Genomic DNA, 15,468 nt, shown 5'->3' with positions numbered 1-15,468 from the left:
GATGTATATGAGACACAGCCTTGTAACATAGTGCAAAGAACAGAGGCTTTGGAATCTCTTGGGTTTAAGTGCTAGCTTGCATTCTTGGAACCCTGTTTTTCAATTTGTCAAATAGGAACAGGAATGCCAAACTTTCTTTTGAATATTGTATTTTTTTATGTTATTACAGTTGTTCCAATTTTCCGCCTTTGCCCCCTTCCCCCAGCACGCCCCCCATTCCCACAGTCAATCCCTGCACACTTGTCCATGTCCCTGGGTTCAGCCTCTGTGTTCTCTGTCTAATCCCTTCACCTTCTTTCAACCAGCCCCTGCCTCCCCGCTCCCTGCCCACTTTTCCCAGGGATTAGCAGTAACACATATGAGATACCCAGTGCAGTACCTGACTCACTATAGGGGCCCAGCACATGATGGTCACAAGATACTATGTTCTCACTCCTTCGTTAACCAAATTGTCTTCATCTCCTTTAAACTATCATTTCCTTGTAAAAAGGAATTGTATCTTTTTAAAAAAAATCTTGTTCATCTTTCTGGCCACAGCCCCTAGCAAAGTACCTGACACATACAAGTGTACAATAAAAATTTGCTCAAAGGATTACCAAACAAACAAAATAATGAAAACAAATATGAATGATGAAATCTCTAAATCTGTGCTACTTGAGAATTTGTACTATAGTAGGATTGGAAATAATACCATTGGTAGTGTCTACAAATCTCAAGCAGATTTAAAACATCACTTGATTTGCTGCTTCTTGAACTTTCCTGTGCTGACACATTAACACGTGTGCTAGCTGTGTGTCTTCTAGAAGGGCAGATGCCTACCACGTGAAAGGAAGGCTCTGTGAATAGCATGGTCCAGTGTTGTCTTTCCTACTCTCTCCGGTTTTTGAAGATTCCATCTGTGGTACAGAAATGGCATTGCACTTTGACATTGAGGTGGAGCATAGCACGTGGAGCCGGAAGGGGGAAGGTTGCCATAACCAGCCAGTTGTAAGCCGGATAAAGGAGTGCCGTGAAGTTCCTGTGCGGAACTGGGACATCATCCTGTAGGGGATTTATTAAAGGGCTTAAACAGGGATGTAACAGAACCATGTGTCTGCTTAGGAACATTTCGTATGGAGGCTGTACATAGGATGATTCCAAAGGGAGCAGATCTAAAGAAAAACACATTGTTTAGGAGGTGGTTGAGTAACAAGCAAGGTGACGAAGACCTGAACTAAGCAGCTGCCTGGGCTGTGACCTGCCCAGCCACAGATGGGCTCGTACTTAGAAAGGCCCTGTGCTTGATTTCATGCTCTGTTGTCACCTTTTGAAACTTCTAACGATTTCTGAAAAAGGGACCCTGCATTTCCACGTTGGCCTGGCCCTGCAAATTTTTTATCCGGTCCTGGCAGACGTTGTAGGAGAGAAATCGTGAGAGATGGACGTAGGGACGTAAGGGCTCCACTCACCTCTGCTCTCTGTGCGCCTTGTTTGCTGGGTCCCTCGGATTAGCCCCTGCCTGACCCGAGTGAGCTGGGGGTGTTGGGGCGAGAGGAGGGGAGAAAACTTAAAAACTCTTCTAGTGACATAAAACGAGAGTTAACATTTAGCCGTGCTCCTTCAACTAGGAAGTTTCGAGGCCTCATTCAGGCAAAGGGAAGTCAAAATTTATTGAGAATGGAAAAAATTATCCATGTTCTTTTTAACTTTCCCTGATTAAAACGCAGATTTTTACTTCACGCTTCAAATAGGAGTAAAATGATGTAAAGGATGAGAAGCCCAAAACCAACCTTCCAGCCTGAAGGATTGTGACTGGAAGATACCAAAGAGGGGCTGCAAGGGGAAAGCGGCCCCCTGGCAGTGAGGTTCCCACGCCGGGCGGCAGTCCGCCTGCCCCGCGAGCACCGCAGACTCAGCGGTGACTGTGAGAGCCCCAGTCGCAGCGTCTGCGTGGCCGCCCGGTGCGTGGTGCCCGCGCTGCTCAACAACCCCCGACCCCCGCCCCCGCCCCGCCCCGCCCCACCCCGCTTCTCTCACCAGCCAAAGCTCCAGGCTCTGTGGCAGCATTTGACCTTGGAGCAGATGAGAGAAAGTCCCAATCCCAATGGCATTTCCTGACAGCCTTTTGGGACGAGTGCTTGGAGTCAAATTTAATTTAAAAAAAAAAAAAGGTGTTATTTCTTTTACCTGAATATGAAATTGAAAATTCCTACCTGCTGCATGTGCAGAAGCCGCTGTTTGGCACTAAGAAAACAGAAATATGGAGACAGACTTCATCGGAAGCAGTTCTGGGCTCCCTGAAAATGCCAGCAGGTGGCACCTCCACGTGGACGCTATGGGGCAAACTCTGGTGAGACCTGCAGGTCTCTTTGAACCACTGTGATGCTGTAAACAATAATTCTTTAATTTTGCAGCTCTCATCACTTTGGATTTGAAAAGATAAAACCCTGTTTTGTTCTAATTCAGGTATTTTATGCATTGAACACTTGGGAGAGGTTGGGATAAAGTGACAAGTACTTTCTGGGAAGGTCTGGCTGTTGGCTGAATTGCTTTCTTCAAAGCATGTCACTACCATGGGACAAGATGTTGGAAAGAAATGTAAAGGTAGGACAACAATTAAGGGTTTATTTTCAGGTTTTTACTTCCTGGACACTGAGTATTTCATGTGGAAAGAAGCACAAAGATGACTGAGAATCACCCAGAACTGAAAGCATTTGAAAAGTAAAATGTGCGAGGTGCTTCCTTCCGCATGGTTCACTTTTCAAACATTTTGTGTATGTACATTGCAAATGTATAATTAGACTGGATCAGGGAATGAGAGTAATGTGCTTAAAAATAGATTTGTTTTTAATTTTATTAATTTGAATACACTGGATTAAAATAACCAGATAGTATTTTTTTTATCAGAGCTAGTCTAACATGACTATTTAGAAGCTAACAGTTAAATGAATGTGAGAATTAATTTTCTAAAGCTCCTAAAACATTATTGAAGTTATGCTTTTACTTATCATAAGTATGGACATTTTTTCTAATGTCAGAAAAATTCTTTCCCAGACTTGAATTATTAAAAAGTTGGGTTTTTTTTTTTTCCCCAAGGAAGAGGAGCTTAAAATGGATTGGATGATTTCCAAGATTTTCAAAATAAAATTTTATCTGGCTTAAGTATGTTACATGTATTTTTTCAAACTTAAGGCAATTTGGAGAAAATTTAAAAGGTTAGCAAGAAATGAATTTTGCAAATTAATTATTTAAAGAGCTAGTTAGTACATGTTCAATTCAGCCACCAATAAAATTCACATATTATTTTCTTTTTTGGTAGAAGTTAAAAAACTAATTCTGAAATGTATAGGGAAAAGAAATGGATCTAGAATAGCAAAACTATGCTAAAGAGGAACAAAGTTAGAAGACTTATACTACCTGATTTCAAGACTTACTAGAAAACAACAGTAATTAAAACAATGTGGCAAGAATAGGTAAAATCGTTGGAATAGGACATGCACCATCAATTAATTTTCAGGTATAACTGAATAATGGTATAAGAAGAGGCTTCTCAGCAACAGGGCCAATGTGAACTAGATGAATGTGGGAGAAAACATGAACATTGACTCTTATTTAACTCTACATACAGAAATTCATTCAAGATGGGCCATAGACCTAAACATAAAAGCTAAAACCACAAAGCTTCTAGAAGAAAACGTAACATCTTCACAGCCTTGGGTCAGGTAGATTTTGGGGGGGCAGGGGACACAAAAACACTAAACATAAAAGTTAAAAATTAGATTTTATGAGAATTAAACTTCAGTTTCTCAAAAGACATGAAAAACAGAGAAAATAAAAAGATAAAAAGTAAAGTCACAGCCTGGGAGAAAATATTTGACAATACACATATCTGACAAATGATTCACACCCAGATTATATAAATAATTCCTACAAATCAACAACAACAACAAAAAAGGACAAGCCAATTTTAAATGGGGAGTTATCTTAGACAACTTTACAGAGGAAGATACCTAAATGGCCAGTAATTATGTGAAGAGATGCTCAACATCAAGACATAATGGAATTGCAAACTAAAACCAAAGTGAGCCCTGGCCTGTGGCTCAGTTGGTTGGAGCATCATCCAATACACCAAAAGGCTGCAGGTTCAATCCCAGATTAAGGCACATACCTAGGTTCTGGGTTTGATCCCTGGGTGGTCAGAGCACGTAAAGGAGGAAACCGATCAATGTCTGTCTGTCTGCCCCTCTCTTCCCTTCTTCTTTCTCTAAAATCACTATATATATCCTCAGGTGAGGATTTTTGAAAATGAGATTATGCTACACACATATGAGAATGGCTAAAACTTTAAAAAGTGACCATAACTAGGATTGTCAAGAATGTGGAACAACTACTCCCGTAAACATTGATGGGAGGTGTAGAATTGTTCAACCACTCTCCTTGGTTGCATAGTGTTCCCACCCCCACATTCATGTCACCTTGGAACCTCCGCATCTTTACAGGTGTATTCAAATTGAAATGAGGTCATAGTGGATTAGGATGGGCCCTACATCCAATGACTGATGTCCTTAAGAGAAGAGAGAAATTGAAACACAGACACAGGAGACAAACAGGAAGGAAGCCATGTGGAGATGGTGGCAGAGGTTGAAATTTCGCTGCCACAGCCAAGGATTGCCAGCAGCAGCAGAAACTGGAAGAGGCAAGGAAGGGTTCTTCCCTAGAGCCTTCAGAGGGAGCTTGGCCGTGACATCTTGACATCATATGACTGGATGCCTGAACCCTGAGAGAATACATTTGTGTTGTTTTAATCCACCCAGTTTGTAGTACTTTGTTTTGGCAGTCCTAGGAAACTACTATTACCACTTTAGAAAAATGGCAATTTCTTTTAACCTCAAACATATATATCTGCTTAGTGCCCAGCAAATCTGCTCCTAGGTATTAACCAAAAGAAATGAAAGCATATGGCCACAAGTACTTGTATAAAGATGTTCATAGCAGCAGCTTTACTTCCAATAGCCAAAACCGGTAATAAATCCAGTGTCTAAGAAGGGAATGAATAAAAAGTGTTATGCTCTTATAGTCAAATGCTATTTTGCAATAAAAAAGAATGAACTGCTGATATACTCCATAGCATGGATGAGCATCAAAAACAAAACCAAACACAAACAGCAGAAGAAACCAGACACAATGAGTTTTTATATTGTATGAGTTTATTTATATAAAAGTCAAAGTCAGGCAAAATTTTGTTCAGATAATAAAAGCCAGAGGAATGAGGGGCAGGGTTGATTGGAAAGGACCTGAAGGGACTATGTCAGGTGTTGCAGAAGTTCTGGGTCCTGACTGGTGGTGTTTACATTGGTGTATAGACCTTTGTCACAACTTACTGGACTTTTTACCTAAGTGCATGCATTTATTAAATGTCAATTTTATCAATGAAATTATTAATAAAAACAAATCTTGGAGCATTTTACCATATATAATGTTTCTATTAAAAAAGAAAAGGAAATCCTAGTTTGATTTAATGAAAATATTATCCCTTTTCTGTTTTTGAAAATTACATTAGCTATCTGCTTTCTGAATTCACTTTTAATTCTTAACAAGGAGGTTATTGTCATGTAATTTATTTTTGTTCTCTCAGTTTTCCAATCTACCTTAAATGTGGGCATCCACATGCCTTACTCTCTGCAAGAGTACACTTCTTTTTATATCTTAGCAAAGCTTTGGGTCTCAATTTCCTTAATTGGAAAGATTTTAGTAACTCATTGGGACATAATTTGCTCTGTGGCCTCCTTTGTTTAGGAAGGAATAGGTGACTTGCAAGAGCCAATCAAGTGCAAAATAAAAAGACCGATACCTCAAACTAAGAGCGCACAGCTTTAAACAGCGTTCAAAATGTTCCTGGATACTTTTTCAGATTGGAGGAATATGCAGAATTTAGTCTGTTGGAGAACAAAGAAAAGACCAACTTCAGGTGGGCAGTACCCAGTTCCGGTCTGACAGCTTCTTGGCAAGTATTGTGAGTATGAAGGAGGACTTGAAGGGAAACACAGCCAGAGTGGGGGCAGGGAAAGGAGGCCGGGAGGCACCTGGAGGGACCTAAGGAATCCACACTGCCCAACTGCTTCTGTATTTATGGTGCAGTGCCAGCGCCATCATGTGGTCATCGCTGGAACTTTAGAGGAAGAAACCAGTTGTTTCCCTACTGGGCTTAAAAAAATGGAATAATAAACTGAAGTCATCCAAAGGGCCTGAAAAACCTCAAGAAGGGTATCTCCCTGTAATTCTTTTTCATCTAAAAGCAGAAGGGATTCCTGACATCTTAATTAGTAATGCATCTGGAATCATGTTTGCTATCCGGGTACCTATTATTTGTTCCTTTACTCATCAAATATTGATAGAACTCTCTGTGCCAGACACTGTGCTAAGCAGGAGAAAAGGAGGCATTGTGTTCTAGTGGGGAAGAAAAAAAACCCTGTAAACTAAACATTAGAGCAACGTTGTCAATTCTCTAAAGCAAGAATGATGGGGACAAACTGTTCCAGGAGCCCAAGGGGAGCACTTCAGATTTGTCAAAGATGCCACCCTGCCCCTTCCTCACCTGGTGCTGCAATCGCTTGTTGCCTTGAAAGCCTGTGTTGGTCCTATTACTTGCATCACTTTCCCATGCCCTTTGTAAAACCTGGCTATAATTGTTAATGAATTGATTGGTTTGATTCAATAATTATTCATTGAGAATGCACTGTGTCAGGCACTTTTATAAGTGCCAGAGCATACAAACACGGGGGGAAAGACGGACCATGTTTCCTCTGTCATTAAGCTTATGTGTGCGAAGTGAACCATCAAGGAAAAAAATATTATGTATGCTATGTATAAAACAAGCTTTTTTACATTTTTGCCTGTTTATGTTTTTTCATTTTTCATTTTTCATTATTAGATTGTAAACATTTATTTGGAACTATTTCAAATTAGCTTGAGATTTGAAGTCAACCTAACTTCCTCAAGGGTTTTGGTAAATTAACTTCCCTTTGCTCTGAAGGACGCTTGGGTTTTATTTATCACTTTAGCCACAAAGTGGGAATTTAGGATGAGACTACTAACTTTGGCTCTATTAATGTTTCATTTGTCAGATTTCCCTCCCAATCTCAGTCTCTCCTGGCTGCTTCATGGTCATGCAAATGAGAAACATGAACTGTCTGAGAATTTGATAATCAAGTGAGCAGATTCCAGGCAGTGGGGAGTAAATGCATGTCCTTACGGGCCTCAGTGGCCACAGGCATCAGGAGGGGACGAAGCCTCAGCAGAGAGGGGGTTCGCGCTCTTTCTTGCTGCTGCTCCGACCGTGGGGAATCAGAGCAAGAAAGAGGGACTCTTCTCGTAGCCTAAAGTTGAGAGAAAATGTGAATAATCTGACTGAACCCACGACCAAGCTAGAAAAAGATATGGTGTGCATGAACAGAGTATGTATATGTGTTAAAATTATTGGACAAAGAAACCTATTGTATGGTCCGCTCTAAAGGAGTTGAGACTCTTTAGGAAACCATGAGTGCCTCTCGTGTTAGGGTTTTTTCACTACGTCTTGTTCTCCCATGCTCAGCCTTTATAATTGGTGTTTATAAAGACCGTCCCTACTAAAAAACTTTGGAAATATTCCTTCACTCCTGCTTGTGCTAAATCACTGTGGACTTCACATCAAGAAAGAGGGCACAAGGAAGCCCAGGCTCTCCCCTTCAGACTCAGTGACACCGCCCCGCCCCTCCCCCCAAATTAACCAGCCCAGTGCCCCATGTCTGTAAGCTTGTCAGTTTCCTGGAAGATTCTGAACAGAATCTTCCATTCAAATTTGCAAGGAGATTTTTATTAAACTGAAGGGAGAGGTTATTTGTTATTTCATGTAAAATATAAATTTTATACTGTGGCAACTTTCTTTTTTAGCTCCAGGTGTTTCAGACATTAAACACCAAACCATCTTTATGGTCTTTATGAATTTAAAGAGAAAACACCTTCAAATGCACAGTTCTATGTAAGTGGGAAAAAAAAACCATAATCTTTAAAAAAAAAGCCACAAAGTAAAAACTTAGGATAAACAATGGGAAATATTTCTGCCTAAATATTTCTTTTTCTTTTCCTTTTTTTAAAGATTTTATTTATTTATTTTTAGAGAGGGGAAGAGAGGGAAACATCCATGTGTGGTTGCCTCTCGTGCGCCACCTGCTGGGGACCAAGCCAGGTGCCTTAGACTGGAAATCGAACCCACCGAGATGAAGGCTGGCACTCACTGCACTGAGCCTCAGCAGCCAGGGCATCTTTCTATATTTATCTGAGCTGGTTGCCGTTACTAAAAAATGTACAGTCTACATACGTTTGATAACAAAATTGAGATTTAAAAAAAATTCTTCCATGTATCTCTGTTTTAAACACTTTGAGACATAAATCTGATCTGTAAATGTACATAGGGTAGAACAGTCATGTATCACTGGAATTTTAAACAGATGTCATTAGTCACTATTAGGAAAAGTTCAGTAAAAGAACTGGGTGTTCATTTAAAATATGGATTAAAAATATTTTTTCAGACACTAAAAAGTCACCTGAAAGCATGTCTTGCAATTTTATTTTTGAGGTTTTTGCATATAAAACTCATTCACAAACCAACCGTTTTCCCTTTTGAAAGAGAAACTGTGCTGTTCTCACATGAGCTTAGGCCTCTTCAGGGTAATAACTGCTTCCAGAAAACCATCCTCAACTGAACTCATGAAGCTTCACAACAGAACTGGATATACTGACGAGATAATCCTTTCCTTTGTGAAGGGCCACCCTGAAAGACTGTCTGGATTAACAGGCATGAATTTCTTAAGTGGCAGTTCACAGTCAGCTTTGCAGTTTTACTGCAACAGTAACTGGTGTATATTCCAATGTAAAATAAATAGGCTTTTCTATTAAAAATAGTTAATATTCTCATAGTCATGTATTTTGGGAGAACTTACTGCTTTAAAATTTCCCTCACCTAAACCCTAACTCTAATGTGTCTGAGCTGAGTCTGATGAAGATCATCAATAATGTAAACAGCTGAAATAGAATCGTCAGAAATAAAGTGATTTTTTTTCCGTCCACTCATTTCTTTGAGACTCTGTGTGTTACAACAATGGTCTAATTAATCAACTGTCACGAAGAAAGAAACATTGTTTTGTCCACAAGGCAACAATATAGTGTATCATGGGTTTAACATGCTTTTTTTTTCTGAGTTTGGGTTTGAAAATCAAAGTGTAAACTCCATAGCAATATGCATTATTTCCTCATTCTCATGAAGTATAAAATGGCTTTTATAATTAAATACTGAGAGTAGGAAGAGTCATTGCAGATTATTACTTCAGCTCATTGCTTTAGAAGTCCCTCATCCATATCATTTAATAACAATGATTACAACAATAAAAACAATAATGTAACCATGGTCCTAGAAAATACTGTATGTTAGCCTGCTGTTTTCAATGTCTCACATATATTAATTTATTTCACCCTTGCAACAATGTTACGAGGTCGGTATTATCCCTGTTTTATACAAGAGGAAGGAAAGTTGCAGAAAGGTAAAGTAACTTGCAGAGTTACACAGAGGTCGCAGAGGAAAGACAGAGTTTTGTCAGACACTTAACTTCTATGCTAAACTCATCCTCGCTTTCATTTTTATCTCCAGGACTGAAATGTCCCTTCCACTTCAGACGGGGCTGCAGAGCATCTCTCCTGAATAACCCACCAGAGAGTCAAACACAGCGTGTTTCACACTGACTGGAGACTCTGCCCCAGGTACCTGCTGCCTCCACCCTTAACTTTAAATTAACTCTCTCCTACCTTCCCAGTTCTGATAACGAGTCCATCGTATCTGTCTCTTCTTTCTCTACCAGTGTCTGCTCCACAGCCTGGTCCCAATCTCTTCCCGGACTCTACCCGTGAACATAGCTTCAGCCTCTCTTTCCTCTTTCCTATTCCCACATTCCTTTCTCTCTCGGACGCTGCTTATCTTTCGGCTGGCCTTGGGAATTTACCTTGATGGCTCTTTCTCTCTCCATTCCCCCTGATTCATCCTGTACACTAGCGCCCGATGCAACTCACTAAAACATACTTCAAATTTTTCCTACTAAGAGGACCTTAGAAGCTTGCCTGTATAAAATGAATAGTGAACACCTAAGGGGTGCCTCCTGGCCATTCCTATCATACTTTGTTTCAATCTTCATTGCAATTTCATCTCTCTATCCTTGCCTATACTTTGTTTGTGTGTACAATGTTATCTAATTTTCTTGTTTTTTTCTGATCCACCATCTCAATACCAACACACTGCTTCCAACTCACTAGTTAGCATTTCCCCCATATTCCAGATGAGGGATCCACTTCCTTGGCAAGGTCTTTTTCCTGATTTTTCACGTCTCCCCCTTTATCTTCACCCGCTTTGCTGTTTCTTGGTTCCAGCACTCCTGGTTAAGCTAGAATAGTAGTTTTCTGACTAGTTTTCCTAGTTCTATGTCCTCCTTCATTAAACCCCACTCAGCATTATCATTGTCAGGGTAACAGTTTCAACACACATAATTTTTCCTTGTGAATTTCCTGTTCAACAATTAAAATAGTTCCCGTTTGCTATAGATCAAACTCCAAACAGGCTGCCGTATGGTTCAGCTACAGGGAGCCACATTCAGGTTTCAGTCTAGCAGAGTCCTCAAACTCGGTTTGTCTTAAGCAGTATTTTGAGAACCAATAGTAGAAATGTTATTCTATCACAGCCTGCCCCTCCACCCCCTCCACCCCACACACAGATCCACTCCACCCACGCGAACACGGTCGTCATGTTCAGGCATATTGGAGAACATCGTGTTAAACAGGTTCTCTTTACTGTAGGGCTTTCGAAGGTCTTTAATGAGCTGTGTGTTATGAATCCCCAAAAAGTGGATTCCACAAAAAATGTGGAGCAGTAGTTATGTGGACCAGAAGCAGGGGGAAGAAGGCTTCATTCTGTCCTGCAGAAAAGGAATCGAAGGAGTATGATCTGCCATGGAAGGAGGGGATGTGGATCTTTAAGGGGAGCAAAGGAAAAGTTGCCTCTTCTCAGTCTCCATATAGGTATTTGGCACTTAAGTAGCAATTTTGTTAAATGTATGGGATGTACTGTCTAATGAACATGTTTCTTTACAAAATGATTTATTTACACTATTTTTAAATGTTTCTACACACAGTATTGCATATACAGTATAACGGGGGAAATATGAGAGACATAACAGATCAAGTAGTTCTGATGGCCGAGAGATTTCACAAATTAAATATAATACAATGGATTCTGTGTGAGTGCTGATGCTACACATTCCCACCTGTAAAATTTTTCTTACTTTCAGAAGAAGTAGCCACAATTGGAAGGAGTTGGGGCAAGATTATATAATGAAGAAGTATGGGGAAAGGGGAATTTGGGGTCAGGTAATACAGTGTGATTGAAAAATCTCATTTCACGTAAACATAGTCTTAAATTCAGCAGAAACAACATAACCGCTCTGACATCAGGGACCTTGGATTGAGATGATACTTCCTGTAACAAATCAATAACCATGTGCATTTTTATTTAAGTTACTTAAATGTTAATCCATCTTTAAAATCATCGCAGCAATTTCATTTCTTCCTTTTATTTAGAAATGAGATGTTCTTTGTTGAGACAGGTTAAAGTATTGGCCCTCCATCCAAATGATGTGGATTAGGAACATCTGGAGAATCTACCCTTGTTTTTATTCGTGGAACGCTTGGAAGGCTTAGTGATTTATAACTTCTGTGCATTTTTACACACTGTCCAATTTCTTCAGTTGAATTTTATTTCATTTGGAACATTTATGTGATGATGTAATATGCCACATATGAAACTTGTCTAATGAAAAAAGCCAATATATCTGCTACATGTCAGATCCCATTGCCGGCAGGAGCGTGATTTGGAGCAGACTCCACCTCTTCTGGAAAGTCTTGTCGGGGTGCTCAGTTCAGCCTGTCCCAGACCCTCTCAGCCTTGCCTGGGACCTTAGGATTGAAACTTCCCACAGGTGGGCTCTGCAGAGCTCTAGCGCTTTGAGATACTCTCTGGAAAAGGTGCTGGATCATCAAGCCATTTGAGGAATTGTGAAATTTGAAACCTTTTGGAAACTCACAGGATTATTAGTGCATTAAGGCTTTGAAAAGTTTCTAGGGCTCTGCAGATTTGGGTCTATCCTGTTCCCTCTACTGCCCTGACCTCACTTCCCTCGTTTCTCTTTTGCTCTCTGGCCTTTCACCGCACTGGCCTTCTTGTCACTCCTCAGACAGCCCACCCCAAGCTGCCTCTGCACACCTCATCTGCCCCATCTGCGGCTCTCCCCCTTCCCGCCTGGATACCTACTTGGGTCCCTCTCTTACCTTCTTTGTCTTTTGTGAAATATCATCTTTTTAGTGAAGACTTCCTTGATTACCTCATTTAATTTTGCATATTATTCCCTGCTGGCACTTCCTGTTGACCTTTTCAGCTTTCTATTTCTCCATCACACTAGTCAGCATTACTGCAATGGTGCTGCATAACACGCAACCTCAAATTCTCATGGTATGCAATCGTAAACGTTGATTTAGCTTCACATGGATAGCATTTATCTAATCTGTTCCGTGTGCATGCCTGTGTCTGTGGCCAACCGTGGATCATGCAAGCAGTTCTACTGATACGGGCTAGGCTTGTTCACAGGTCTCCCAGATGTTGGCTAACGTAGAAGGGCCCCCATGAGATGACGGGCACATCTTGGCTCTGCAGCATATAATTCTCATCCTTCAATTTGCTCATGTCTTATTGGCCAAAGCAGGTCACATGGCCAAGCACAGAATCAGAGTGAGCATTCACTACAGTGGCACATAGTTAAGGATGTGGAGAGAGGAAGAGAGAAACAAGTTTAGTCATTTTTGCAAACTATCATACTCAATGGAACTTTCACTTAAATTTATTTTGTTTCCCTCTACTAGAATATAAGCTCTATGAAAGCAGAGATTGTTTTTAATCTATTTTGTTTACTACTTTATCTGTATTCTACTTACCTAGATCTGTGACCAGCACATAGGATGCACTCAATACGTATTTGTTGAATGAATGGATACCTCAAAATAAACCCATTTAAGTTTATTTAACATTTTCTAATGTGTTTTACTAGATTCCATTTTTAGTGTAAAGATATACAGAATCTCATTTGAAGCCAATAACTCTTCAAATATCTTATGCCTTTCTTACTGAGAATGTAAATTCCAGTCATTAATGACAAATTATGACTTTTATTAATAGGAAAAATCTATCAGTATTTATTTTGCCTTCTTTCATTCAACTAAGTCTTAGTAAGTGACTTTTATGTACAGGTTGTGTACTGATGCTAGTGATGATGGAAAGAAGGAACCCAGCCCCAGCCTCTGGGAAATCTCAGTTGAGTTCAAGAACAAATCAATAAATAATATTGAGTAATATGATATGCTCCATTATAATATTATTGAAATAGTTCCCATGTACACAAAGGAAGAAATATCAGGTAATAATGTGCCATTATATATTAGACAGAGTGCCTAACTTTGACCTCCCTAACTCTTTAGTCTGATAAAGTTACTCTTTTAATACGTTCTTATTTCCAACATTTCTGTTCACACCATTTAGTCTCTTCATTCATTCACATATTTACCTTTATCCTCTGTTCTCTCTGAATCCTCCCCATCCTTTAAGTCTGACCAGCAATGGAACGTTCTCTGACTGAGTTTACTTACAGTTTTCTCTGAATTTATCTAAATGTCTTTATATTTATGGCCTGTATCATATTAATGTATGATTCCTAGAAACATCACTTCTACTCTTTTTTAATAGGCTACTTTTTAAGCCCTCACTAGGGATATATTTTTATTTTTATTGATTTTAGAGAAAGAGGAAAGCAGGGAGGAGGGAGAGAAATGCTGATGTGAGAGGGAAACATCAGTTGGTTGCTTCCCATACACCTCTGACTGGGGATCAAACCTACAACCTAGGTATGTGCCCCGGCCAGGCATTGAACCAGCAGCGTTTTTGGTTTATGGGATGATGCTCCAATCAGCTGAGCCACCCGGCCAGAGCTAGTAAGCTATTTAATTCTTCTCTTGTTCATCTTTTCACATGTGGATGTCTTTTTAAAGAATTCATAACCATCTTGAGTGTAGAGATTTGGTTTCTTTCTTGGGATTACTAAATATAATGCTCACCATACTAGGTACTCCAATCATTAAGTGGAAGAATATACTGAAAACTGAAAGTTTTAACCATCATCACCATTGCCAGGTTTTGGTGAGTTCTGATAATGCACATGTGAACTGTTGACTGGTGGTATAGAAATATTTCTATTTAAGACTGGTGTTTTATATACCATCCTTATCTATGTTGAAAACCAGTGACTGCTTTATATAAAGCTATATCCACAACCAATATTTTTAACAGACTAAAATAAAACTGGCAATTTTAATAGAGTTTGGAAAGGAATAAGGGAAAATTTTAAAATGCCAAACTATAAATGGACAAGAAATAAAGAGATTTCTCTACTGGCAAAGAAAATGTTGGAAAAAGGAATAAAGAAAAGGAAAGATGAATTACCTGATGTTCTATGGCCCCAGGGCAAAGCGGCAAAGCATTTATTTTTCAATTAGTTTTAAAATTTCTACACACCTGCATTACCTATCCATCATCCCCATAAAATTGCCCTTTAGGGGTAAATTCTGCTTAACATGGCACTTGATGTGTGGGAAACCCCCCACATAAACCACAAAACTAACAAGTCAATTCATTTAGAAGAATTTAAATCTTAACATTTGACTTGGATGCCTTTAAAAAGGCGGAAAGCAATTCCATGAAATATTTTGAGTATTTACTGATAAGAACTATGCCAAAAGTCATGGTAATGATGACAAGAGAAGGGAAATTATTAATTTATTCATATTCACAGTAATTAAGACATGATCATCTATTCAGGTCCTATTAAGGGCTGTATCTCACTCAATACATCTCTGGGCAGGTATGAGGCTATAGACATTACAAACTCCTTTTTATCTAATTCTGTGTTCTCTAAGGAACTTCTTACACTCATTCATGGCAATCATATATTAGGGAGGGGATGCTGTGTACAGCTGACAGATTAAATGATTGTTTATGAACTTATTTCCCAGTTTAAATGAATGTATTTGATTGGAAGTCTCATTGGCACTTGCATGGTATGAGTCATTCATCTTTTATTCCTTTTAGAATGCACTGACTACAGATGTTTCCCACTTGCATGATTGAGAAAACTGCTGCTGGACTCAGAGTGATTTCACAAACATCAGAGTGCAAACCTAAAATTATTTCTTTACTTCAAGAACTGGTGTCAGCTATAAACGTAAGTGAAAACACACATTTGCTAGAACACATAAAATTTTAAAAAGAGGTTATTTTTGCCATATTTTATAAACTTGAACCTCTTTCATGCT

At 39.4% G+C, this 15,468-nt stretch overlaps 1 long non-coding RNA gene across 1 annotated transcript in view; it reads left to right on the top strand.

The window, feature by feature from the left end:
* LOC129078325 (uncharacterized) overlaps nucleotides 1-15,468 on the top strand; it is a 107,241-nt gene that overhangs the window by 45,276 nt on the left and 46,497 nt on the right. The window contains exon 5 of the long non-coding RNA XR_008529952.1: nucleotides 15,245-15,377. This is a non-coding gene — a long non-coding RNA (uncharacterized LOC129078325). The remainder of the gene's footprint in view (nucleotides 1-15,244; nucleotides 15,378-15,468) is intronic.

This window comes from Pteronotus mesoamericanus, unplaced genomic scaffold (assembly GCF_021234165.1).
Source record: "Pteronotus mesoamericanus isolate MK-2021 breed Mesoamerican mustached bat unplaced genomic scaffold, CSHL_Meso_final contig_73, whole genome shotgun sequence".
NCBI classification, from domain to species: Eukaryota; Metazoa; Chordata; class Mammalia; order Chiroptera; family Mormoopidae; genus Pteronotus; species Pteronotus mesoamericanus.
The sequence above is the reverse complement of the archived record's forward strand: the minus strand, read 5'-3'. Positions and strand labels throughout refer to the sequence as shown.